Source organism: Hippichthys cyanospilos, chromosome 22 (genome assembly GCF_059441005.1).
Source record: "Hippichthys cyanospilos isolate Australia breed blue-spotted pipefish chromosome 22, RoL_Hcya_1.0, whole genome shotgun sequence".
Lineage (NCBI taxonomy): Eukaryota > Metazoa > Chordata > Actinopteri > Syngnathiformes > Syngnathidae > Hippichthys > Hippichthys cyanospilos.
Genome location: NC_142390.1, coordinates 2,957,293 through 2,984,142, shown reverse-complemented (window position 1 = coordinate 2,984,142; position 26,850 = coordinate 2,957,293). Strand labels below are relative to the sequence as shown.

At 41.9% G+C, this 26,850-nt stretch overlaps 1 long non-coding RNA gene across 1 annotated transcript; it reads right to left on the bottom strand.

Annotated features, from left to right (window-relative positions):
• Nucleotides 1–507: 507 nt before the first annotated feature.
• LOC148405430 (uncharacterized) lies at nucleotides 508–25,898 on the bottom strand. The gene is made up of 3 exons (XR_015864289.1): nucleotides 25,761–25,898; nucleotides 23,413–23,518; nucleotides 508–626 (listed from the first exon to the last, which is right to left on the bottom strand). It is a non-coding gene; the product is annotated as an uncharacterized LOC148405430 (long non-coding RNA).
• Between the last annotated feature and the right edge of the window lie 952 nt (nucleotides 25,899–26,850).

Below are 26,850 nucleotides of genomic sequence, written 5' to 3'. Positions count from 1 at the left end.
TTTATTCGATATAGTTTGATAGAGTAGTTTTACAGAGGCCTCAAATGGTGGTACGAGAAAAGCTCGGGTTATGTGAAGACAATTTCGGGGGTGAGATTCTAAAAGTTTTTCTCAAGTAGCTGCAAATCTAACTTCATGCATTTTATGGAAGAATACATTTTTGTTTTCAAATTAAGAGCAAATAAACTGGACCAAATGCACATTGTCATTTGGGATGCAATTTCTCTACCAAAATGTAACCGATTTCCTTTTTACTCTGAATGAGAGAGAACATTTCTCCCCTTTTTCCTGTTTTACAAAAGAAAGTAGAATGGAATTTAGAAGGCTGCTGGATATTTTTTTTCCCCATTCCGCGATCTCAATGAAAGTTCAAGGTGCACGCCTCGGGGAGGGCAGCGAGGTGAAGAGGTGATGCTTTTGCTCGTGTTTAGTATTCACCGACAGTTGGGGCCGCAGCTGGAACACACACTCACACATGCGCACACACTTACATGTCTTGATAAAGGGCACTTCTCCGGAGAATGTGGGGAGAGGTCGGCATAAATGTCAGCCAGTTTGCCACACAGGAGGTTGATGTTGAGAGCTCAGCATTTCTTTTTTTTTTCCCCTCCTTCCACCACTTCTGCCTGCAAACCAGATGGAATTGGATCAGCAAAATTTGGACACATATTGCAAAGCGGTAGAGAAAAACTGTAAATATATTTACACAAGCGCGACTTTTTTATGTTACATAACTTCATCATAAGGAGAAATGTTTAAACCCAGAATGAAAGTGTGAAGATAAGGTGAATCCGTAGGTGTGTGAATCTCTGTGTGGGTGCAGGTTCCAGTTTTGTAAAGCAGTGGTTCGCAACCATTTTTCAAATGAAAATTTTTTCCTGTGTGTGCCTGTCTGATTTCATAACCTTTGGAAGATAGATTGTCTTAACATCATCTGTTTTAGTAGCTATATTCTGCTATATTATATATTTTATACTATATAATAGTTTGCGTAATGTTCTAATAAATTTGCTCTTAATTTGAAAATACATTATTGTTCCTGTCATGGCATTTAAAAAAGATTTGCTGATACCTGCAGCACAGCTGGTGAAATCTCATGAACCCCGTCAAGTGCCGTTATATAACCCCAGGGGTACCGTCACTGGATGGCTGCTGCTGAATAAGATTTTTCATTTTGTAACGTAGCATAAAAATAGTTCCTGCTGCACTGCCTGAGTTTATTATTTAAATGTGGCAGTAATCATTTGGTGCTATACAAAAATACACAAGATGTTGACTCACAAAGGAAGCTTTGATGAAAAAACGGTTGAGTCTGAGCTCTAATAAAAAATCTAGAATATTACAGATAATCCAGAAAAATATTCCTGCAAAATTCAAGGTTGTAAATGAACCATATCTGCGGTCTTCTCCTCACGCCAGATTGTCACAGACTTCGTCTTTCTGTGTCCATCGCGGAGGTCGGCGCGGGCCGGCACCGAAGCGGGAAGCCAAGCGTGGATGTACGTATTTGACCACGTGCCCTCCGACCCCCGCGTCTGGTCCGGCCTGACCTTCTGCTTCCGGCATGTCTGCCACGGCGCCGAGCTGCCGTTCGTCTTTGACTCGGCCCCCGTGGCGAACTTCACCATGAATCCGTCCGAGAAGCTGCTGTCCAACCGGATGCTGTGTTACTGGGGCGCCTTCGCCCACGCGGGCGACCCGTCCTCACGGGTCCGTCAGACCGCCTTCTGCCGGGAGCAACGTCTGCCCGTGTGGCCGCGCTATTCCGATACCAGCGGCTGGCTGGTCATGAACTTGACGGTGCGCTCACATGCGCAAGTGGGGACCAGGAGCCATGTGTGTGACTTCTGGGACCACCTGGGGATTTACTAAGCTTTCAAAATGGCGGCGCGTTTCACAGCTGGAGACTTTCTATGGGAATAAACTCGATAAACCAGGAATGCCGCAGCATTGGCAACATTGAGGAGCCAAAAAGTGGTTGAGACTACAGAAATGCAATGTGGTTTCTTTGGTCAAGTTCGGCGGTGTCAAAATATGGCCGGCGGGCCGTTTCTGGCCCGAAAATGGGTCTAACATGGTAATGTTTTATGAGCAATGATGATGTTGTGGATTTTTGACAGTATTCAAAGAATCATAAAGCTGAAGGTGTTGTTTTAAGTTACATAAAATGATTTTTCTCTATGCGGCCTGCAAGATCAAATGAATTTGACACCACTTGTCCAATTGAGGCTTCAGTTACCCCAAGATATGCAAATTACCGAACTAGACAGTTGTATTAAAATAGTTACATAGTTACAATCATTGCCACATTTGCAATAATAAAGCTATTTTACAATTTACACGTGTTTGTTTTGTTTCTTTTTTACACATTATACAGTACATATTACACAAGTTATATGTAATTCACATTGTCACCCTCTGGTGGTATGCAAAAGAATTGTGAATGAATTAAAAATGACATTTAGAAGTTGAAGTACTATCAAACATTTCAATGAAGTTTTCAACAGTCTGTTTAAAGCTGCTTCGTGTATTTGTGATCATAAAAAAAAAACATATTTGAAACAACAGCACTCATTTACAACTTCCCCAATCAATTTAGAAAGAAGCGTTCCAATCACTCAAGTTTAATTTTCAGGAGTTTCTGTTTCAAGAACCTTGCAGGCTTCTGTATATTCTCAAGAGATTTAACATATAATTGATATAGCACTTTTTCCATCCTATACTGAACCAGCTGTGTCCCGAGATCTATTAGCGCAAACTAAAAAGGCAGACTACAATGCTATTTGCTCATAAATCACTGCGAACGTTGTTCTTCTGAACGTTGTCCCCATGTAAAGAAGAATAATTATGTCGATGGCGAGAAAATAACTGCTTGTTGGTTCAATTAAGGTTTAGCCATCTGATATCATTTGCGCATTCCCAAGCTATGCTATCCCTGCGCATATTTTAAAGCATTTCATTAGGCTGTTATTTTCTACTGCCTGCAGTGAAAATGTTATTGCGCTAACAAAAACTCATTACACCACGTATGTTAGCACGCTTTGTCATTCAAGTTTGAAATAACTTTGCCTATCTGTCTACTTAAAGCAACAACAGTACACATTACAAATGATAAGTATTATACAGCAGAGTTGCTAGACGGAATATCGGATAGGTATCGTGGATACCGGCTTGAATTTCACAAGCAGCCGCAGGATGCTGAGCTTCCGTTTACAACTTATGTGCTCTCCAGATCCCGTATTGAAATTCTGCAGCTGCACTGAGCACTCGCTGATTATCGCACATAAAGAGGAGATGGCCTAATAAACTAACTTTATTTCAAGGTCCATAAAAGCGGCGGCCCGCGGGGGCCGCGCGTGCTGAGCGGCGCCGTAACATTTAAGGTCGGCCAGGTGCACTTTCATCACCGCTTGGTTATCAGGATGAGGTTCCCGGGGCTCAAGAAGAGCCCAATAAATTAACCCCGCGATGCCGTACGCATTGATCCCTGAGTGTACCCCCGAGTGACTACAACTGGATTGTTTTCACCTCTGAGCTGCGGCTTAGGCGGTTGCTAATGGTGCTTGTTTTTGAAACGTTGTCCTTGCAGAACTCAGTTTTTTTTTTCTGCCATCAATAAGGACCACTGAGAGGGACAAACAGGAAATTTGAAGCAAGAAAAAGGCTGTGCACTTGTCGTATCTACCTAGAAGGCTTTTAAAGTGCATTTGAATTAAAGTGACGGATGGATTTGATAGAACTTGTTTGTTTACCTTTTTTGCAGGATTTCTTTCATACGACGCATGGAGCAGGCGATGTTTGTACAAAATTGTTTGTACATATTTACAGGTGTGTTAGGGTATATTTAAATCCATTTGAACATATTTACAAGTACGTTCAAGCATATTTCCAAATCGCTTTTAGATCGGATACTTGTGAGCTAAACAATGAAAAAAATAGCATATTTTGCTATGATGCTAGATGATATTCCAACGCATTTGCAAGTATGTCCAAACCTATCTAAAAATACATTCAAACACATTTGCAAATGTATTTGCAAGCACATACTTGCAAACTAAATAACTATAAACGATAACTATTTGCTATGCAACGGGGTAGGCTCATTAACACCCTGTAGCATTCTAGGAACAAGTTTGACGTTTTTAACACTTAAGATTGAACATTAGGAAATATCATTTGCGCTCCACAGAAAAAAACACTACAGCTTCATTGCATATCTTCAAATTTTTAGGTATTAAAGTTTGATCTTTTCTTCAAATGGCGCACAATGAGTAGAAAACGGGAACTATTCACACTTCAGATGCAAAACAAGATGTCCGCCTATAAATACCCTACACATTTTCACACCTGACTGGAGCCAAATAAATCATGCCAAGCAAACATTGGTTTTCTTTAAAAAGCAATAGCCGCTGCTACAAAAACAACATTAGAGAGATTTGGGGTGGAAAAAAGCCTTCTTTGGAATCATTGTTTTTCTTTTTCTGCTGTCAATGACAATATTTTGCATTTGGAATTTCAGGCAAATTGCAAAAACGGGGACGGCCCTGCTCTTATTTTCCACGGCAGTATATCATCGTCATGCTGAGCTACGGGTGAGTAAAAATCCAGTATGTGTCTGGTCGCGCCTCTTGCTTCCAAAAGTAGCGAGTGTGCTGCAGTGCATGTAAGCCTTTTCTTTGGACTTCAGCCTTGAGCATCTATCAAAGCATATTATATTGTCCTGCATCAGCACAGAGGCGGCTCGCCTGCGTCGACTCTTTGAGGCTCCCCGAAAACGAGCATCACAAGGACCGTCCGATGATTGTGTTTGTGTTGTCCCAAGGGTGAGTGACGTCAAAGTGCATTCAAACCCTCCCGTACTTGATGCGCTATCTACGAGATATGAACGACATCGGGCCGCCCCTTCAAAACGGCTTCATTCGAAGAGCGCGGAAACACGCCGCGTTTCTTTGTCCCAATTCTCCGACACATCTCTCAGCGCACAGGGGAGGACTCCCCTCAGGGGGAGTAAACCCCCCCCCCCATTTCCCGCAGCCAACCAACCATCCGCAGATCCTGCTCACACCACAGCTACCTGATCTTTCCTTAAAACGGGAAGCGAAGGTAACCGAGGCCTCCCCTCTCTCATCGAGTTACAGCTCGCTCAAACACATTAATGATATTTTATTGTCACAACGCCGCCTTCAAAATGTTTTGGCGGATATGCGATACATTGTAAAGGATCATCATTTCAGTAAAGTCGCCCGCTTTTCAAAAGCTAACCCGCCGCACTATTATGTTGTCATTCAATATGTTCACAGCGCATTCACACATTGCTGGGAGCCCAGACATTATACTGGTGGGAAATATAAGACGAGAACGCCACAATGTCAAACCCCCGCCTGGTTGAATTTGTTACAGTCATGCATTTAAAAGACAGATCAATCTACTCGGGCAGAAAACGCGCCATCTGTCCGACGTAATGGATTGCGGCACAACAAAGTCATGCGCAAAGTCAGTACATGCAGGGAAATATATATACACATAAAGCTTGCACAACTGTTCTTTCCTTCTTTTTTTTTCGCCAGTTCTCCTATCTTTAGGTCCAAACTGGCAACGTTATGACTAAGGGTGAGAAAGATGATGTATCATAGCGCTGGTAAAGAAAGGGAAAGCAAGGTGTTTATCTATTGGACAAGAACAATGTTTTCAAAAGGACATGCCTGTGTCCCAAAAAGATAGAGAGAAAAAAAATATGAGAATAAAAATGACTACAATGAAATCAAAACTTTCATGATTTTTTTTTTTTGCAGATAGTCCATATGGCTGAAGAAATTATATGATGTGGTTGCAAAAGTGTGCACACCCTCTCATTATTGCATGTTTAGAATTACCCAAAAATGAGAGCGCACACACATGGCAACATTGAATGTGCCTCTAATTAACGTCCCTGGCATTGAATGAGTTAACGCCAAATAAAGTTCAGATGTTCAAGAAGGCTTCCGTGGCCCCCAGAGTCAAAACAGGAGGATCAAGGATCCAGCCGACTCATGTGTCCACTGTTCCGTCCACATTGTTTCAGCATGAGAGCAAAGCTAATCGCATCGCGGCCAATCAGACAGGACATCGTTAAGAAGGACGGGATGTCCGCTAATGAGCACAGCATGAATTAGGAGGGTATATTAAATGTGTCAAAAGATAGTGAGCAAAGACAAATGTTCACTGTAGTGGACACAGGATGTTATCACAATCAAATCTTGGCATTTTAAGCAGGGGTGTGTACACTTTTTATAGCCGCTGTACTGCATATTTGATTGATTGAACAAGCAAATGAAGATGAACGTAAATGCTCTCGTATTTTGAACTCAAGTGTTTCTTGAGTGAAAATCACAGTGAAATCCTACACTGGCAAACAGGCATGAATGTATTTTGTTGATTGTAAAATGCCACAGCGAGGATAAGCGTGAAAAGTGACAGTGCTGCTCATCCTGGCTGGTTTTCACATTTGCAAAAGAAAGCTGCCACTAGAAAGGTGGGGAGCAATTGGCAGCAGTGGAGCAACTCTGTTCCCAAGTCTCTTCACACCTCATATTGCGTGAAAGAGGAACGACAGACACACACCTGCGCCCGTCCTCCCTACCTCCACGCTGCCGGCGGATATTGGACTCGGCTCAGAAAGTTTGCGCCCACATTTGCCCCCACGGCTCCCTCTCCTGGGATTGAGTGACGTGTGGGCGAACGGGAAAAGGAGAATTCGACTCCAAACTATCTCCTATCAAACAGTTTCCATAGCAACGGCCTCAGGAAAGTTTCGCAGGTATGGGGATGGTCGGAATAAACCACTCAACGCTCGCCGACTTTAATGAGATCCGTGTGGAAGTTTGATGGAGGGCTGTCACGGAAGGTTAGCGGCGCGCGACCCCCCCCGCCCCTCTCGGGGACGCGACAGCAAAAATAAAGAGTGGCCTTGAAACGTTGCTTGTTGGTGACCTTTTTGACAATTGATTTTCAAGCCGGCCACGGTTGTCATCCGTTATTAACTCATTCACTGCCATTGACGGCGATAGTCGTCAGAGAGCCGGTTGTAAACAGTGAGCAAAATGGCACGATGGGGAAAATTACGAGCAAAAACAACAACAAAATTTCTTTCTCGTGGTGCCGTTCTGTGGTTTACAAACTATCTAGTATCTTCTACTATTTTTTTCATCCAGGTCCTCCCTTATTCGCGCAAAACATTTTTGGATGTTCACCAGTCAATGGCGAGGCTTTGAGATAGACATTAAAATGCATCGGTCAATCCCCGGGCATGTTCCGATCCATTTCTGTCCAAGTGAAACATTGTCCGAGTCCCTAACGAACAAGATACAGGGCGCGCACCCGTATGAAAAATGCATATGTTCGTATATAGAATACATTTCCATATATTGTGAATATCTGGCTAACTCCTAAGCACCCACAGTACATGCATCAGCAGTCTCCGACATGCGTGCCACGGTGACAGAATGTGTATATACAATATTATCTCAGGGGGGAGTGAACGCGCGCGGTGCATACATCACGGACAAAAAGGCGTCCCAAACTCCTGACAGGTCTTGTAATTGCATTCGGCGGATCATAAAATTGCACAAGTTGCATCACTCTTGCCCGATGACAAAAAAGCGGCGGCGAGGGGATGCGGCCCCGGGTTTGAATGCAAGCTGCGTTCCGATGCGGTGTTAATTAAAAAAAAAAGTAGGGGCGCCCGTGTGCATAACAATGAGTCACCTTAGCACTCTACCAAAATGTCCACTCCATAAAGTGTTGTTTTTTTTCACCTCCAACCTCACGAGCTCTGAGAGTTCTATTAATTGCCAGGGTGCTCATCTGTGTAAATACGCTGGACACACATGAATGTTTCTCAGTCCATTTAGTTGCAAGTCCATACTTGGGGTAGGAAATTTGTTTGCGGTGCATCACTTTAGTCAGGAAGCAATTACATCATTTGGAAATACTTGCATGCTTATTGAGCCTCGTCTTGGCCTGTTGACGGCCATCGCTGAGTAGGGAGCGTTAAAATGCATGTCGGGCCAAAGTTTTAATATCGGGCAACCAAAGGCTTTGGTTTTTGCAATGTAATTGCAATAAAATAAGGACTGGCATAATCTTCAGGCACTTTGATGCGCTTGTTTTTTTTTTCAGATTTAGACTAACCTGGAACCTCTATAAACATTGTAAAAAGTAGTTTACAGTTCTTTTGAGTTAATTTATATTGCAGGACACAATTTTAAGTATACCTATGCAACTTTTATCGACGATAATCATTTTTAGAGTGAGCCCATTAAGTGGGGGGGGGGTAAAGGTGTTCTCTTTCCTGGGAGGGGGCTTTGCAAAAGATAATTGAGAAGCACTGGCATAATTGGTTGCTTTGTTTCTTCCCTCAACAGACTTTTCAATGTCTTCCTCTGTCACAACGCCGATGACAAGACACATTCAAAGCTGTCAAACAAAAGCAAATTGTCTTCTTTTTTCCCCCCTCCCTTTGTTTTATTCACTGAAGAAGACAAAAAGAGTTACTGACAGGCACGGACGAACAGCTCGGCCCGGACTCTTCAGGCAAAGATAAAAAGAACTGCAGGAGCAAAGCTTCTGGAATATGTTTTGGAATAATAATGTGACAGTCTTCAAAGGTAATAAAGGACCAAGGGAAGTCGCGAAAAACCTTGTTCTCAATTTAAACAGTCTGTGCCTTTTCAAAAACAGACGCCCAGTGAATATTTTTGCGGGGGGGGAAGGAGAAAAAAATCAAAACCTGATGGAAAATTCAGGCCAGACGCCCACGCGCTATTTGTCATTCTTTGAAGCTATTTCATAAAACAAAGGTTTTTCTGGAACCTTTTGAGTGTTGCGGTTTCCGTGGCAACCGCATGTACGGCAGCCGTGAGCTTTCTGGAAGCGGCTCAGATTACATGGAGGGTCACAGTGGAGTGGAGCTGAGAAGGGCAAACATTTAAAAAAAAATAAAAAATAAATAACACTCTGGCTGAATTTTAACCGGCGAGTGTCCGGGGATTTTTCACTAGGAAGGTCCTATGATCACCCAACTAAATTTGAAAAGCGCCTTCAAGTGAAAAAACAATGTACACATATTTCTATTAGATATAATATGAAAGAAGATGCTGAGTAAAGGACCTAGTAACTATTGTAAACTTAATGCTGACTATAAAATATAGAAATTCTGATCAATACACCTTGGATAGGCTCCGTCTTACAAAATTAGGATAAACACGACATAAAAGGGACAGATGCATTCCCAATTCAAGTTAGCTAATAGGGCAAATTGGTGGAGTGCCTTTTAATGGACCCTCAAGCAGTATCTACAAAAAAACAACAACAAAAAAACCTCGCATCCAAGCCATCAAAATAGGTTTTCCTCTAAACGAAGTGAGAGCCAATCCAAAGCCTGAGGAAACAATTAAAACGCAGACCAACGACCGACCCGCCGTGTTGGGATAAGATGGCGTAGTCGAATCTGCTAACAAAGAGGTTTGCAAGCTGCGCAAGACGGAGCGCAACTTTGCTATTCTCTTTGAGGAAATAGCAGGGAATACTGCGTTTCTTTGATAATGTGAGTACCTCTCTGAAGTCTCAGCCAAATGCTCTCTGGGAGTAGAGAAATTGAGAAGCGCCTTCAAGTGAAAAAACAAACAGCGGCAGATGAGTCAGTTCACTCGCTTGATTGGATGTTTGGTCTTGCTTTGGCTCGGCACGGATCAAATGCTGACTTTTGGCAACGGATGCTCAAAGAGTTGGACTGAAAATGCAAAAGCCACATGACAGGAGCAGTGATTAATACGCGGGTCGTTCCAGAAATGGAGGGCATTTTACGCGCCGCCCGTCAAATTTTAAAGAATAGAAATACACAATACGAAGATCAAATGAGAGAGGAGAACATGAGAGAAAAGAGTTCTTGAAAACAGTTTTCAATATAAGTCGAAGTACCCCCTAAAACAGGGGTAATTAACTTTGGAAGTCTAAGATGACTTTGTATGGCTAGGCATTAGCTGATGGAAATGAAATGTAAGCGCTATCATTTTCTAAATGGCATTAGCCACACGCACACGCCCGGTCCGAATTTGCATATTTTTTTCCCATGGGTTTAGACCACATTAGATCATGAAAGCGCAACCATTCCAACCCTTACATCTGCCACTAATCCCTCGAAACAAATTACCCAAATAGCGGACATCACAGCACTGCTGACAAATGCATTATGGGTGGAGTGACTTGACTTGGTTGAAAATGAAAACATCCAAATACTACAAAATCCTCCAATATAGAAAATAAAAGCTTGTTACGTCACTTGACAGTCTGCTAATTGCCTGCCACTTTGGGCTCTAATTATTGCCGCGCCTATTAACGTGGCGGAGCTTTCTATTACGTTGTCAGAGAGTTTTGACAGGTGCTCACCTCGCGCTGTCGGCGGCGACATGAATGCGTGTAGTCGAGTGGGACTACTGACACTATGTGGCATTTGTACCTGCTTGTTATAACTCCACACCGCAAAAGTCCGCTTGTTGAATCATTTGGCCCTATTAATCAACAAGAAATTTGGCCTACATATATATATAGAGAGATCTATGCCCATATATTAATGTCATTTTTTTTTTTTGCATCCACCCACCCAAAGGTGCTTATCGTGTATGCCCACCAGAACCGAGCTCTTTCAATTCTCCGACCAAAGATTCTGCCGTGAAGGTTCTGACAGCTCAGGGCTGCAACGTTCAAGTGCCTGACCTCTACGCAACGGAGTTTAAAAGCACCGCAACCGCTGAGGATATTGAGGGTAATGAAGTTCCCCAGTGTGATGAATGTTGTGACTGTTCTGTCTGAATTCATTGGCGTTGTATTGTGAAGCAAAATGGCCGACGACAATCAGTTTATCTTGTGCGTAGTGTTCACTTGAGCATCTGTCGAAGCCATCAAGAAGTTTGTAGCTGCCAAAAAAAAAAAACGTTTTAAATGCTAATTTGGCCGAGATGTTAGCTTACTTGATAACTTTTAGCATTGTGCTTCAGGTCTAAAAAAGTTAACCTAAAAAAAACCTGCATTTAAAAAAAGATTTTGGTTGGGCACTCAAGCATCTTATCAAACTTCACAGTTGAGCTCAAGGACGCGGAATATTTCCCTTATGCCCATGAGACAAAAATTGTCACGGGGGAACGGGAAACTGTCTGCTGATATCGCTTAAGAGCAGAAGAAGCTCTAAGAGTCCGATCTCATTATTTTCCAGGTAGTCTGAAAGGGCTTGGAGATTTTTATTTTATTAATCTGTCTCTGACCACGTGACTATTTGAGTTTCCCAGGTTGGGCCTGCCTGCCACCCTGAAAGGCTGCATCGACTCTTGGCAATGCGTACTCTGATGACGAGCGATACACTCAGGACGTCTTCAAGGTGAGGGGATGTGTTGTGGCTAATGTGACTAATTGCTTGTATATATTGTACATTACCCTGCCAAGTCTGCTCATCCATCAAATGTGCAATTAAAAAGGCTCTTTTGGTACCGGAGAGGCTCAATGGCCTCACTGTGCCGATCCACATGGGCATATCTGTGCCACCTAATAACATTACGGAGGGTGGGATCTGAAGTTTGCGAGCAAACGAATAATCATTTTTCAAATATGTACACATTCTGAGCACTCTATTGTAGCTAAAATCTCTCCAAGGTCAGACATAACTTGCACGGATGTCACCAGAACCTTGCGGCCACCTACATAGGACAGCTTATGTGCCAACTGTGATTGGCTGCCCTTGTAGGGCACTGAATGTGCTCTTGTTTGGACAGTGAAAAAGAAACTGTGAGTTCTCTGCAGGAAAGTGAAGCAGCCAGGAGAGAAGTGCTGCTTGCCCGACTGTCTAACAGACTATTGAAGTTTTCCCCTTTCATGCAAAGGGAATATCTGATTTGCTGTCAACTGCAAATGGGGAAATAGTTGTGCAGCTGACAGCATGGGAGTTTTTTTTTTTTTCTTTTTCTTGCCTTCTCACTTAAACGCCGGTCGTAATATCAGTTTTTTAGCAGCAAGTTGCAGTTTGTCCCTCGCGTATTAGCAGCCAGGCTGAAATAGAACACGCTCAGCCAAAAACAGAAAACGGATTTGATATAATCGAGCTGACAGATGGCTTCCTCGAAGTAGAATGACGCAAACCGAGCGAAGATCTAACAAGCTGGGAGCGAAGACAAAAATTAAGTTTGGGGAAAATTCACTGGTGATCGTTTTTAGATTAGCAAATAAAGGCTAACTAGCTGTGAAATTAAAGATCAGACGTGAGCTTTTCCGATAACAACCGGACCTTAAAAAAAATATGCGCGGCTATTTTGATAAATAAACACACTAAAAAATATATAATGTAAAAAAAATCCACAACCATATAATGTAGAGGTCCCCAACCGACTGGTACCGGGCCGCATGGGTTGAAATAATGCTGATTTAGTTTATTTTTTAACAGTTAATTCATTTGTGCTTTGTTTGTCTCGAATTTAGTTTTTTGGCGCTGTTGATATTACGTTTTGTATTGAAGAAGGACGGTGCTGCACCCCCCTCAGGTATATAATACCTGAGCGTTTTATTTCTTTGACATTTTACATCCTTTGAAAAACCGGTAAGAAGCCCAAATGAAGCAAAGTTACCAAACACTTTCACCGGTGACCTTTTGCTGTTTAACGGCCCACTTGACGAAGGCTTAGCGGACGAAAGTCAAACGCAGAAGCGGCGCATTACGAAAAGCACTTTGCATTCACGACTAATCCACTCGCGTGTGCGTACTCAAAGTCGCCGGGAGATGAATTAGACAAGATCTAAGTGCAATCCATTATTCATTACGTATCTGAAAGATGTGGCACGGAGGGAAGGAAACGGCGCTGTGTTTTTAGGTCAGCGTGGCGATAGAAGGGGGGAAAAACAGCTTAAGCATTGCAAAACACAGAAATTCCATTTGTCACAAGTGCCGGCTTGACTTGTACAGACTGCAGTACGCCATGACTGGGCATTTGGCCAGTTGAGAGATAGGCCAAAGGAGTCTTATTGCTGTCATAAAACACCATCAGTGTCATATTGATCCACTTTTATCAGAAGCATCTTTCAGTCGGGGATGAGAGACTCAAGGGAAGCCCTCACTCGCCGCTATGGCCAAATATAAAAGCTTTATGTGTGGGCAATGATTATTATTTTTTTTTATGAAAATAGGAGTTTTTTGCATTAATGACATTTTTTTCAGCAAAAGCGATGTTTGATTCCATTAAATGTTGGATTATATCGCACTTATGCATCCGGATATTCTGCTCAAACTACATTTGTGGTGGTTTTTCAACTCAAAAATACAATTCGGCAAATAATTGCCCCATGTTCCAATTTATTTGCTCTTAATTTGAAAAGAAAACATACTTTTCCAGTTCTGCATAACAGTTATTCTCAATCTGTTTTAGTGGCGCATCTCCTGTGATTTGGCTATTCCACAAAGTGACCACAAACCAGCGCAAAGTGTTGCAAGAGGGTTTTGCAGTGTTAAAAGTAAACCTATTATGGTGTTATCCATTGGCCAATTGAATTGATGAACCATCTCACAGCATAGAGTGACAATGTAGCTTACTATGCTAGCTGATTAGCGGCCATATACTGAGGCTTTTGATTAAAAGCTGGGTGCTATGCGATACAATATTTGTGCTTAATTATATTTTTGTGTGTAACAGTTAAAGAGATGTGCAGGATGCATTAGCATTACTGCTCCTTAAAGTGTTATATTCTTTCTAACAGCAGGCTGATTAATTTTTATTACTATTAACAACACGATTATGCTATTTTTAAGCATTGCCTGAACAGATAATAACAATTTTATGCCAGACTATGAATTATTTTAAACGGCATTGCATTTTTTTTTTTTCTAAACAAAGTTCATGAATTACAAAACAAATTGAACTTCTATTTATTGCATCTATTCTCCGGTTGGACCCTTCACAAACTAGTAGTAGCTGTAAATAGCACATTTTCCGCACATGGCCGAGGTTTGAGGCCCACTTTGCACAGCGGGGACACGTGTGACCGAAGCTTGGAAAGACTTATACCAGATGGTCCAAGTCTGGGTATCCTAATTATTATTATTTGCGTGAAGTGAGTCTCCCCCTTTGAAAGCGGCCTCGCTGGACGACAAGGCCCCGGGCGACCCCAAGAGTGTCCCAGGGGACAATGCGGCTATTCTCCTCACTTGCATGCATGGCGAAAGAATATTAGTAGAAAGTGCAAATACACACAATGCAATATACAAACGCGTAGTCAAATAAATGATTGTGTGGAAGGGACACATGCCAATGCCGTGTCTAAAATAGCAACAGTTAATTATATTATGGTGCGTGGAACTGTTATAGTCTGTAGCCATTTTTAGACCTGTTTACTGTTCTATTTGGCACTTTTGTTCATTTACATGGCCCATATGTCAGCAACATAAATTAGAACACAGTAAAAAAAGCAAACAATTAGCAATTATTTAACATTATCAAGGCACATTCATGTTGAGATGTTATCTGGATCGGATCTGGAACTATATCAATATGATGCGACCAGCAGATATGGAATAGTTGCTCTTTTTGAATCAATTTGGTATTATGTATTATGTTGTTGCCCATATGTTTCTTAAACTAATTGCCTAATTAATTTAATCCAAATAATGAGCCAGCGACAAAGGCTCCTTTTGTTCCAGCGGAAGCAACTGTCATCCGCTGCCAAACAGATGGCAAAGCAAAACTGTGCTCAAACAAAAAAAAAAAATGTCTGGAAAACCCGTTTTTGCTTTAGACGTACATTTATTGGACCCAAAAAAGTCAAATGAATAATTATTTTAATGATAATGAAATAGATGAATGTATGGCTTCACTAAGGATAAATATTTCCGATCACACGCATGCAAAAATAAGAGCTGAAAGGAGAGGGAAACAGAAAGCCGAGGGGAAAAGTCAAGGACGCGTCATAAAAGGCGGCATTAAAAACGAGACATGCTTATCCATCCAATCAAATTTATAACCTGCACTAAGTACATTTGGCAGGCTGGCTCCCAGAAATTGAAAAATGGTGGAAGCGTGTCCTCTGGCGTGCCCCAACTGTCGCCCCGGCACACACACACACACACACCCACACACACATGTAATATGCTCTTCAATCAAAGCACACCCAGGTGTAAGTACCAATTCCAGACCCGCCATTATGCAAGGGAAATGTCATTAGTGATTTGACAATTTCATGCATCGGCGCATGCTTCCACATCTCTGAAAAATGGCAGGGCACGGATGGAAAAAGTAACTTTAAAAGACAATGCCTGCACAAAGGAAAGCTAATCCGAAACCGCCTCGGTTGAGCTTCCTGTTTTCATTTAATTTCCCTGAAGTGGGAAACTTAAGCAACGAAGATGAATAAAATGGATTAAAACCTCAAACATATCTATCTATCTATCTATCTATCTATCTATCTATCTATCTATCTATCTATCTATCTATCTATCTATCTATCTATCTATCTATCTATCTATCTATCTATCTATCTATAATAAGATAATGAGCATTGTAAGGCTTCTCAAGTGACTAGCGTATAACTTTAACGACATCAAATTTATTCCCCCACTTTGTTTGAATGGCATTTCACAGCGACGGCAGTAACTGCTCCATTAAATCAAATTTAGACTCCACGGCATGCAATAGCGTTTATAGTATTGGTGGGGGGAAACAAAGGTGGTGATAATAAAGCTAATGTATCATGACAACCTTCAGGCTAGTTTGCAACCAAAGCACACTGAGAGAGAGCGTTCCCATAAGTGTCATTCCCAAAGGGGAGGTGTGATGTCACCGCTCACACGGCCGAGGTGCATAGGAAATCTCTCGTGGCTGAGAAGACATCACCGAAGGACGGCGCAGAGGCTAACGGACGCCCACAGGTGGCAGAGTGACCTCGGTTACCGCTGAAAGCGAAGCTATTAGCCAGCTCAAAGCGCTGATGAATTGCTCACCCGGCGGCTTTTATTCACGCTTTTGACTATGTTGCAAACAGGCATGACACCAGGTTATCGCTACCTTTTTGCCTGCAGAATCCGTAGGCGGCCATGATTGCAACTAGCTAGCGTCGACTAGTGTACTTATGATGATGTGCATCCATATAAAGTGATGGAAAAGGAGTCACTATATCACAGCAATAAATAACTTTGTGTTCCAATTCATTTGCACTTAATTTGAAAAGAAAACTATACAGTTCCTTCGCAAACAGTATGGGTTTGCGGGGGAGCTCTGGCAAACATGAATTCATTTTTATTTTGAAACTATTGTGTCTGGCATGCAGCACAGTCAAAACAATGACAGAAGCATCTGTGAGACGTCCTAAGCTCTGACAAAAATTGCAAAGTCAAGTTTAAATCTTCACATCATGGATGGCAAATTGTCAGCTTCAAGGCAGCTAAGCTGTCTAATTGGGCGCCCAAAGCGAAGGGATTGGATTAAGGCACGGCTGATATTGTTGCATAGATTATTCTAAGCAGGTGTGAAAAGCGCATGAAAACGGCGACGTTGTCGGACGGTGTTGGGTTTCTGAGCTCGTCTTTCATAAAAGTTTTTTTCAACGTGATCATGATAAACCAAACGGATTTCCTGTCCTGCAGTGCGGTGAAATTGAAAAGTTCTTCAAAAAGTTTAGTGGTAGAAAAGGGGCAAGTCAAAATTTTTATCTTTGGACAGCATACCCTGCCAATTTTCGGTTATCCATTTGTGTTAACCCGATAATTTGAATATTTTTCTAACGCCATATTAAAGATATTTTGGAAGGAGAATTAACGACCTCTTTTTAAAGGGGAAAAAAAAAAAAACATTGTCACGAATACCACAATTCCTTTTATTGTCATTCACACTACCCTGAATTAGTCATCAGTGAAATTAATTAAGTCCTGCATCTGAGTCTAATGAACTAGTTGGAGGAAAATAAAGCCCACACACACATTCCAACATCAATCCAATTAGCTCGGTGGCCTTGTCATTTAGTTTTTGTCCCGGTGAGAAAAGACCAAAAAGAATTGCACATATAACCCTTGAATGACATTTTAAAAAGTGAATTAATGCACGGAGGAATCTCCTACGGTGCCCACATGGTGCAACGGCGCTCTTGGCCGGCTTTGATGGCAGCGGGAGAAAAACAGGAAGATTTCCAGTAAGCACGCAGACGGAAGCGGAATTTGAAAGCTGCATGACGACCTGCATTTAAATCATGTCCCAGCTCTTATGTCCGTCCCCCGGGACTCCCACTCAAACATACTGCATATGGCTAATGTAGAGTTGTTTATATCAGAGGTCCCCAACCGCCGATCCGCGGCTCGGTTCCAGTCCGTGGATCGACTGGTCCCGAAAATAATAATGTTTTGGAACTGATTTGGATTGATATTTGATTTTGAGCAGTAGAAACCACCACTGCGACATACTGTATATTTCCACAAGGAACTTCAGCCTTCTCACAACGTTTATCGGCGTGTTTTACAGCCAGGCAGCGCATTCTGCTGTGTATTTGACCGCACTTGCGGCCCAACAAGTTGCTTATCGCACCCATAGTACAGCTTAGCGTGTACAATAGTGCTGCCGGTCTGAATAACTGTCAAACGTGGGGCAAAAATCAGAGCCAATCCAATCAAAGCTCTTTGTAGTGCTATTTACTTCAATTCAAGATAAATGGCCGCATCGCAACCGGTGCCAGAGAGGAGATTGATTTGACAGTCGGGCGCAAAAGCTGAAACGTTGAGGCGAGGTCACCTTCTAAATCATTCATCACAGAAGATGATCGATGGGGAACAAAAGAGCGGCTCAAGATCACAACCGGTAAAAACGGCCTTGATGGAGGCTCCGTTTTTTTAACGGCAAAATGATTCGCGAACATAATATGAGCGGGAATCACATTTGGAGCGGTAACACTTATCCCGCCCTGTGACTAATGGCGATTGTCATCTTGGATTGATTTGTTTCTCGGAGAAGCGAATATTTATTTCGGTTGGCGTCAAGGTGCAGGTGTGTGGCCACATTGCAACATTTGCGGCAAGGTTACGAGGGCCCGCAAATGTGTGCATCCATCCTGACAATGCGAATGGAGTATCATCGTTACAGCCTCGCAGGTCCCGGCGGATCATTTTAGCCGTGAGCGTTCTCCGTCGATGCCGGGGAAATGTTAATTACCTCCTTCAGCGTTCGCGCAATTACACGCATGCGCTCACGTCCGCTGAGTATGCAAGTGTCCTTCTTCCAAAGACGCTCACGTTTGTGTGTTGAATGTGAACTTTTAAATGATTTCAAAAGTCGCTTTGCGGGTCAGGCGCTGGCAGCGCGGCCATTGTGAAAATGCGCGGCGCGGCGAGGGAAATGATATGATTGAACTCATTGAATTAACGGCGTCGGTATTCCCTGTGAAAAGTGCAATTCAAGCGTCATTGTTTTGAAGTGCTATAAAATTGGTTCTTGGCTTCAATGGCTGCGCCGCAAAGAGATGAGTTTTAATGTGCACTTGGATGGATGGATGGATGGCTAGATCTATCCATCTATAAAATTTGCAGATGTCACAAATGTTAAGGGTTTTAGATTCTTCATTGCTAATATACAGCTATATACAATTTTTTACTGGGCTGGCAGTGAATAAGTTAAATATTATGAGCTGTTTAAAATGATCATCTTGTTGCAAGTACGATATTAATCACTACTGAGTCAATTTATTGATGTCGTATCAATAAATGTAGCTGTAAAGCTACGGCATGTTCTGCTAATCCTCTGACTTTTCATTGCCTATTTTTGGCTCAAATGCAAATCCCTCCTGTTGTTCATAACCCCAATGACCCGCTGGTTATTCAAGATACTGTACACGCACATAAAGAAAAAAATATTGAAAACAGAGCGCAGCAGCAGCTGTTGCTCCGAGCATAAATTCTGCATCAAAGTTGTGCGGTACACACAATGAGGACTCTTGTTTCCTGCTGTCTTCTGCAAGCAAGCGTGAAGTAAATAACCGCTGTTAAAACACTTTAAAAAAATACATTCAGTATATCATGTCGGAAAAATTTAAAAATACATTCCAATCGGCAAAACAACTCAGTCAAAATGACTGACAAAAGAGCAGACAAATGTCCCTTTATTAGCAGATATTGTCTGAGGCACAATTCACAGTGCATTTGGCTAAGGGCTAATGTCTAGTTGACAATGCCGACCCAGTTTGGCGTGTTGGCGTGCCAAGAGTATGCACAAAGCCCAGTTTGAGGAGAATGCCATTACAGTAGCTTGACTTTGACTTCATAGAAGGGGAAAGCTACCACGCTATACATCACTGGGAAAGCGACTGAACTGGAAATATAAACTCACAAGCAGCTTTGCCTCACAAGACGCGGCTTTCAGCCACCTAAGGACTTTTTTAAGGATATTCTTTTTTTAGATGCTAAAATACATTCGTTTTTGACCTCTTCAGCCCCTTAATTATTTTTCATGTCCAATTAATACCATTTAAAAAACAGATTTTGCCACTGGACTGAAAATGACACGTCCGCTCAAAGCTCAGGCAATCATAGCATAGCATCCCGTCGCCCTTTGAACCCTGAGCAAGAACCACATCTCGCCCCAGATCCTCGCTCTTGACCGACCGGCGGCCGTCAGCGAGACAAACGCTCGCCCGCCGCATTCAATCAGAAACGGTTAGTGTCGGCAACATGAAGAATTTGCCGGACTGGTAAAGCTGAAAGCACATCCTCCTAAGTTATTGCCTTCTCTGTAATTCAGCTGCAGGGTGGAGAACGGGGGATTTATTGCAGCCGTGTGTCTGATAAGAAATTAATGAGGGCGATAAAGCAACCGCGGGCCGCCATACTTCCTCTGCGATCAAACGGAGAGCGGGATGACGCCGCTGAGTCAGACGGAGCCTTCATCCTCAGCTGTGGCGTCTTGTCTGTTTTGACACGTTCCTCAGTGTTTAAAATGGATCACCTAAGTACTCCTATTTAGGGCTAATACATTAAAAAAAACCTCCACTCTAGTAGTTTTTCTGACTACTATTATGCTACACAAAGAAGTCAAATATACCGTAATTACTGCCTTCGAGTAGCGGCCATCAGCATAATAGACACCCTGCAATAATTAGTCATCATGAAGAATAGATACCTCTTTCAAATACACACCCCACTTTTTCTATGGTAAAAAAAAACGTGTATCCTTAAATATCTCAGATCATGAGCGATATTGTGCTCACACAGACATTAGTTAACTCTTTTGAGTTATAGGTTCATTATACAAACATTTAACTATTTTTTTACAGCACAACAGTGTTCCTAACTTGCAAGTACTTTATTGAGTTGTGCACGTTCACAAAAGTTCGGGATGTTTTTCCTCCAAATTGCACTGCTTGACAGAGGTGCAACTAATGAAGTGCCCAATGATTCTTCATCAATGCCGACTTAATTCTGATCACGAAACAGTTTGACAAAAGCTTCTATATCAGCTCCACACAGTCATGTTTGCTTCAATACAGTCGGTGGTGAAATATTGATCGGCGCGAGACCTCGGCTGAACGCTCTGCAGATAACGGTAACTAAATGATGGATTGCTCAATAGGACCCCCCCCCCCCCCGAAGAGGCCGTTTAAAACAGATCTCTGCTGGCTGTTGCCCGCAACGGCCTCAGGGATGTTGACTCTTATCTACGTGATATCAAACTATCCGTGACTACCAGGGAGGAAAAGAAAAAAAGAGGGTTCGGAGTAGACGCCTCGGGGTTCTTTTCTCAAGAGGGATGGAAACGGGTTCCTCACGTCTGCCTTGGTACCCCCCCGTCCCTGTCAAACACTTCAGGCTCAGTCGGCCAATGCAAATGCCTGCTTGGTGTTGATTGATAGAGACAGCTGTTGTCGACATACAAAACGTTTGAGCCCACACACACACACACACACACATCCGCACACACACACAGACTGTTTATAGAGGGTGCAACCAGAGCCTGGTGGCAGATTAACGACTTTACTTTCCAATTAGCCCACTCAGCAGGAGAGGAAATGGCTCTTACTGGCCTTGTTCTTCCCTTCCTCGTTATTTCTGCGCGTAGTCCTATACTGGCGCGTGCGCCGGCTTTTTCTAATCTAATTGGAACGTCTGCATCACTGCCCAACAGCCAATTGCCTTCACTTCCTGTTAGGGTAAAGAGACTTCGTTTGAGGCTTGGGTCTGCCCTGTGACTTCCACGTGCTTTTGGTTTGCTCACCCCGTTATTCAAAAGCGGGACAACAGAAAATAATACCTTCAAAATTGCAGCCAGCATCAATTATTCTTATGAAATTAGTCATCCATTAAACCAGACTGATTTCCATTAAGTTAAAAAAAACAATACAAATGTTGAAAATAATACATTTAACCTATTTTTAAGCTTTTTGTGGTCCAAAAACAGTTTAATATTGAAATAAATTATTGAAAATATTCCAAGAAATCAAATAATTAAAAAATATATAAAAATATCATATTTTCTATTGTCAACTTGAATGTCCTGCTTTTGAATAAAGTGAATAAAGTGAAGGGGTGAAGATGATTGATGATCAAGTGACAAGATAATCGCCAGATTAAACAACGAACCCTAGTGAAGACGATATCTTATTTGAGACATTTTGATATTGAAATTAGACTGGTTTTAAGAGTCTCGGTGTAAAAATAGATGCTGGTTATGTTATGTATAGCCTTCCTAAACAGAGCCTCCGTCATAAATTACGCAGGACATTGACTGCGGTTTCCTGTACTTGCACTTTCCTCACTCCACTGGCTTCTACCGGCTCATAATATTTGCTGCTGATTCATGGAAACAAAGACCGTGTCGTTTAAATTCCGGATTCACTCCACTGGCCTCCTGCACAATGTGGCATTCAATACAGTTGTTCTTAGAATTCACATTTAAAAGATGAAAAGCGTTGAGGTCGCCAGCTGTTTTTTCATGCATACAAAGCGTCCCTTGACTTGCCTTGCTTTATTATATGCGCCAGACAACTCATAAAACTTTATTTTCATAAAAATGTTTGAACGAATCATTTTACGCTGCTTTAAATGTAATAATGTAGTAGCGGGACCGACGCATTTGGTGAGCATGACTTGCTATATATAAATGTACTTATTCAATAAGGGGAAGACCAGATGCTGAAAATGGACTGCGAGTTAATGCGGGCATTTCCGTCTTGGGTTACACGATGTACACGTGATGAGGATCATGGGCTATTACCTCACTCATACAGTAATATTTATGGCTGCATGATTGATATTTTAAACATCAACACATTGGTGGTGGCGTTCTCTTTCATATGCTAATACCACAAATGTCCGTGCTTGTTTGTTTGCCAGCAGGATTACACAATATTAGAAGAATAAGCCTTGGCAGAGGTTCTTTCTTTTTTTTCTTCCACTCAAAAACTAAACACTTTACAGGCAAAAATGTCACAGTTAAAAAAAAGCCTAATCCAAACCATCTTTTCTTTGCCGCGTGGTCATCTTGCACACACATACACACAGTCCGCTCGACAATATTCACGGGAGCCCCAGACTCATTACTCGGCCCTTGGTTGCCATAGGAACCATTGGTTATGAAAAAACACTAATGAAGCATGCGAGGCCCCTATCATGTAACGCTGCAAAGCTGCCAAAAAATGAAATGAAGGAAGAAAACAATTTGACTGCGTGATTTCGTTTGTTATTGTTATTGAATAGTTACTCTCCCTCCCCATCTATACATATACAGTATATATATATATATATATATATATATATATATATATATATATATATATATATACTGTATATGTATAGATGGGGATATATATATATATATATATATATATTATATATATATATATATATATATATATATATATATATATATATATATATATATATATATATATATATATATATATATATAAAATGCTGTTTTGTTTGTTTTGGTACTTTTCAGATTCAAAGCTTATGAACAAAACATGCACTGGCTCCCTGGATGCCGTCATTAGGTAGTCGTTTTCAAAGGTTCAAAATCAGCAAAGTACAATGCACGTTTTTCCCTTTTATGAAAGCACATGATAATCGAGAGTGTCGGCAGCTTTTGGATTGGTTGAGCCGCCGCACGATTATTTGGGTCATCTTCACACAGGCTGAGTCATCAATGATGAATGGATTTCTTCTTGTTTTTGTGTAGTGGTTGATTCGAGCTTGATCACAACGTGGCTGGAGGCTATGCCACGTTTTTGGGGAGCTTAACCTACATTTGCTGCTCGTTTCTATGTATTTTTTTTTTCATCCTCAGCGTTTAATTGCAATTGATTAACATTGAAAATAGTTTGGACCTTTTGAATACTCTTACCTTTGTGCTGAAAAAGAGCATTGGTATCACTCACCTGTTCATCTCTACTGTAGCTTCCTCAACTGACACTGACAGCCGCGCTACAGCAACAAGATGGAATAGTTCAATGCATGAGAAGAAGGAAGACAGTCTTTATTAACCTACACAAAAACAAAGCAGGAAGCTCATGATTAATATTACGTTTCAATATATCCTCCAGAGAGACATCCTATTCATGTGTATCAAATGGAGTGGACATGTTTTTTGGTCTATATCTTTTAACTCATTGGAGCTACGCTGCTAAGACCTACTGAGAGAGTCTCTTGCTGAGACAAAATGGACACAATAGTGAAGAAAAATGAATAGCTGGATTGTATTCCTCTGGGGTTGCCCTGACACTGTGCCAAATTAAAATTCTAAGAGAAAGTTTGTGCCCCCCCCAAAAAAAACAACAACAACAACAAAAAAAACGTTATGCCTCCGCCCTACATGCGGTAGTTGCAGAAGCGTGGAAACGTCCGCATGAGGCCAGAGTTAATGATTTATTCAGTGGAGTAAATTGCAAGACGGCGCTCTGTGTTTTGCTGAGGAGCTGAATCCAAAAGCAATTTTTTTTGTACGTGCGGAATGATTTTGAGGAGATGTGAAGAACACGCTTCACAAATTGATGTTGTTTAGGAGGAGTCCTCACAGTGAAGATGGGGCATCAATCCTCTACTTTTGTACCCGTGCATTAATACACTTTTCCCCTTTATCAGGAGTTTTAGCAAAGAACAGATGCAAACTATGTCTTGAAAATTGCATCAATCTTATGTGAATCTTATAGGAAAAACATGGATTATTCATCATGTTCACTCCCATCGTTTTTTTTGTTGCAAAACCACAAGATAAGGTGATGGGGGAAAACATGATAAAAGCTTATTTGGGTTTTTTTTAAAAAGGCTTAAAGCTGAGTGCTGCGGCATCCATGTTTGATTATTAAACTTTGGAACGACATGGAGAGCTAGCTCTAGTCTAAATTTATTTAGCATAGCACTGACATATGCAAAGGTTGTGAAGTAATAAGTACGTCTAATTAACGTTTGGTATTGACATGAATAGCATTTGTAATTCAGTTATATGATTGATGTAATCAATGTAATTTGTGTACACTTTTGTACGTTTTGAGGGGGCAGCTTTGACTGGCCCGTGGTGATAAAAAGGTTGCGGACCCGAGCCATATTTCAGAGATGAATTGAAAAGAGCCCATTACTTGCAGATTTTCTTTTTCCTCAGAAAAGTTCAGTCCTTAACTCCATTTTTCACTGTCAGCAGTTTTTTAACACCTTTTTATTTGATTTTTTTAACCAACACTGTGTGTAAATGTTGAGCATAATTGAACTAAGTGACCTTCTCAGCCATTGTCCCTTTTGTCACCTATATTGAGCTGGAGGCGCACAGTTTCGAAGGGGATAAAACGAGGGGGGACCTCAAACAAACGAATTTCCCAGGTAACCCGAACCAGACGGCGACAGTCCCCGCGTTTAAATGAACTTCACATATCCGTTGCGCTTTTGATTCTGGATGAGTCATTGTGCAAGGCTGCGGAACATCCATAAAGCCGACAGTATCGCCAGAGAGGGAGGGGGGGAAAAATGGCCCTATACCTGTCTGCGTGACGGGCGTTTGATTATTACGAGGTACTCATGAAATATAGGCCAGGGAAGAATCACAGGATGACAAGTGATGAAGTGTGTTAGGTTTCAGGGTGACATTGAAGCAAGCCTCCATATCCTCCCCGCACTCATCATCCCATCTGTGAGCGTCTCGGACGCCTGGTGGCACTCGCGCTCACGAGGGCGGCAATTATTTCTCCCCGCGAATGAGAGCGTCGCTGAAGGATTTTCAGGGATGGACGAGAGGAAATTGCAGGAAGACAAGAGATGAGATAAGAGGATCAAAATAGGAGAAAGAAGGAAATCAGGGAAAGAACACTGAGGGGAAGTGAGCGAGAAACGAAAAAAAAAGTAGGCGGGTTTTGATATAAATGTGTCTACTACACCAGGGGTTCTCAAACTCTTTGGACTCAAGCACCCCTTTTTAGAAAGCAAAATTTTCCCAAGGAATGTCTGGACTCGAAAAAGATAAAAATATGTCTTAGGGATTGAATGAGTTAGATATATATTCTAATTCGACTAAATCGCCGGGCTTGACATTTAGTTTACAGGGGCAGTAACTTGTTTGCTCGTTCCCCCGACGGGAATTAACATAGCGGTTTCTTCGCGAGACCTATTTTTCCATAAACAGCCTTAGACAAAATGGAAAAGGGCTGCCTGAAATGTCCACGGAAGATTCATACGCTCATTTTCTCAATTGAGTTGCAAAGGTGATAGGTGATAAGGGTGTGTAGACTTTTATACCTACTGTATATTTAGACGTATGACATTTCCCGTTCATGTCATATAAACGCTCATCGGCCAGGCATCCGTATTTGCACGAACAGCTCTCTGGCTCCTGGGAGAAGATAAAATGTTACAAGGGCGTTATCGCGCGCAAAAAGAGGAAGCGAGCGTTTGACGCAAACAAAGAAGGAGGCCGGCAACTGGCGAAAAGACAGCTGTGACCTTGAGGGAAGGGAAGACAGGTGGGACGGGGATGTTTTGGCTATGCCAGACTGTCGTTATCTCCGGCAGACATTGTGTCACCTGGGGGGTGGGGGGAGGGTTCTTGTTTGCAGTTGAAACCACCTGCACCTGTATTTACAACAAAAGCACAAGCAAAACTGTCTATGTAAGAGAGGGCCTGGGGGCGGGGCAAATATCCACACCCTGTTTAACAATTTTGACAGTATGAATAATAATTCAAATGCAAATATATTGTATCCAAAAGTTTAATAAAACTGAGCTTTGTCCATTTAATGTTCCATTCTGGATTAAAAAAAAAAAAAGAGAGAAAGGTTTGAGCTAGTGAAATATAGGTTGAACTATTAGGTGTTTCTTTTATATACCACAAGAGGGAGCCTGTGTACCACTTTGAGAATCGCCGATTTCAAAGAAGAAGAGATAACATTGATATGCATCCAAGCAGATGGCGAGAAAACACTTCTGCATTTTACTACACCATTCTCCCCTATAGCCAGCTTGCTAATAGCTAATTAGCGAAAGTTGAAGTCTATTATCCACTCCACAGCGTCATTATCACTTGACCCCGATTATGATGACCTATCGCTGTATGAAACAACGCGAAGGAGAAAATTTAGAGCCGCCCATCACGCACCTGCATGCTTGTCGCGTGGGAGCAATCTGTTGATCCAGATGTCCTACAATAATAGTCTCTTGACTTAATTATTTATATTTGGTGAGAAACAAAGGCCCCTGATGGTAGCGTGTGATGTACCATTATGCTGATTATAGTGGCGGTGGTGATTTGGCTTTGTTATAATAACGAGTTCTATTCAGGAAGAACAGCCCAATTTAAAATAATATTGAGTTGCAGTTGCAGCTACAGGCTTTGT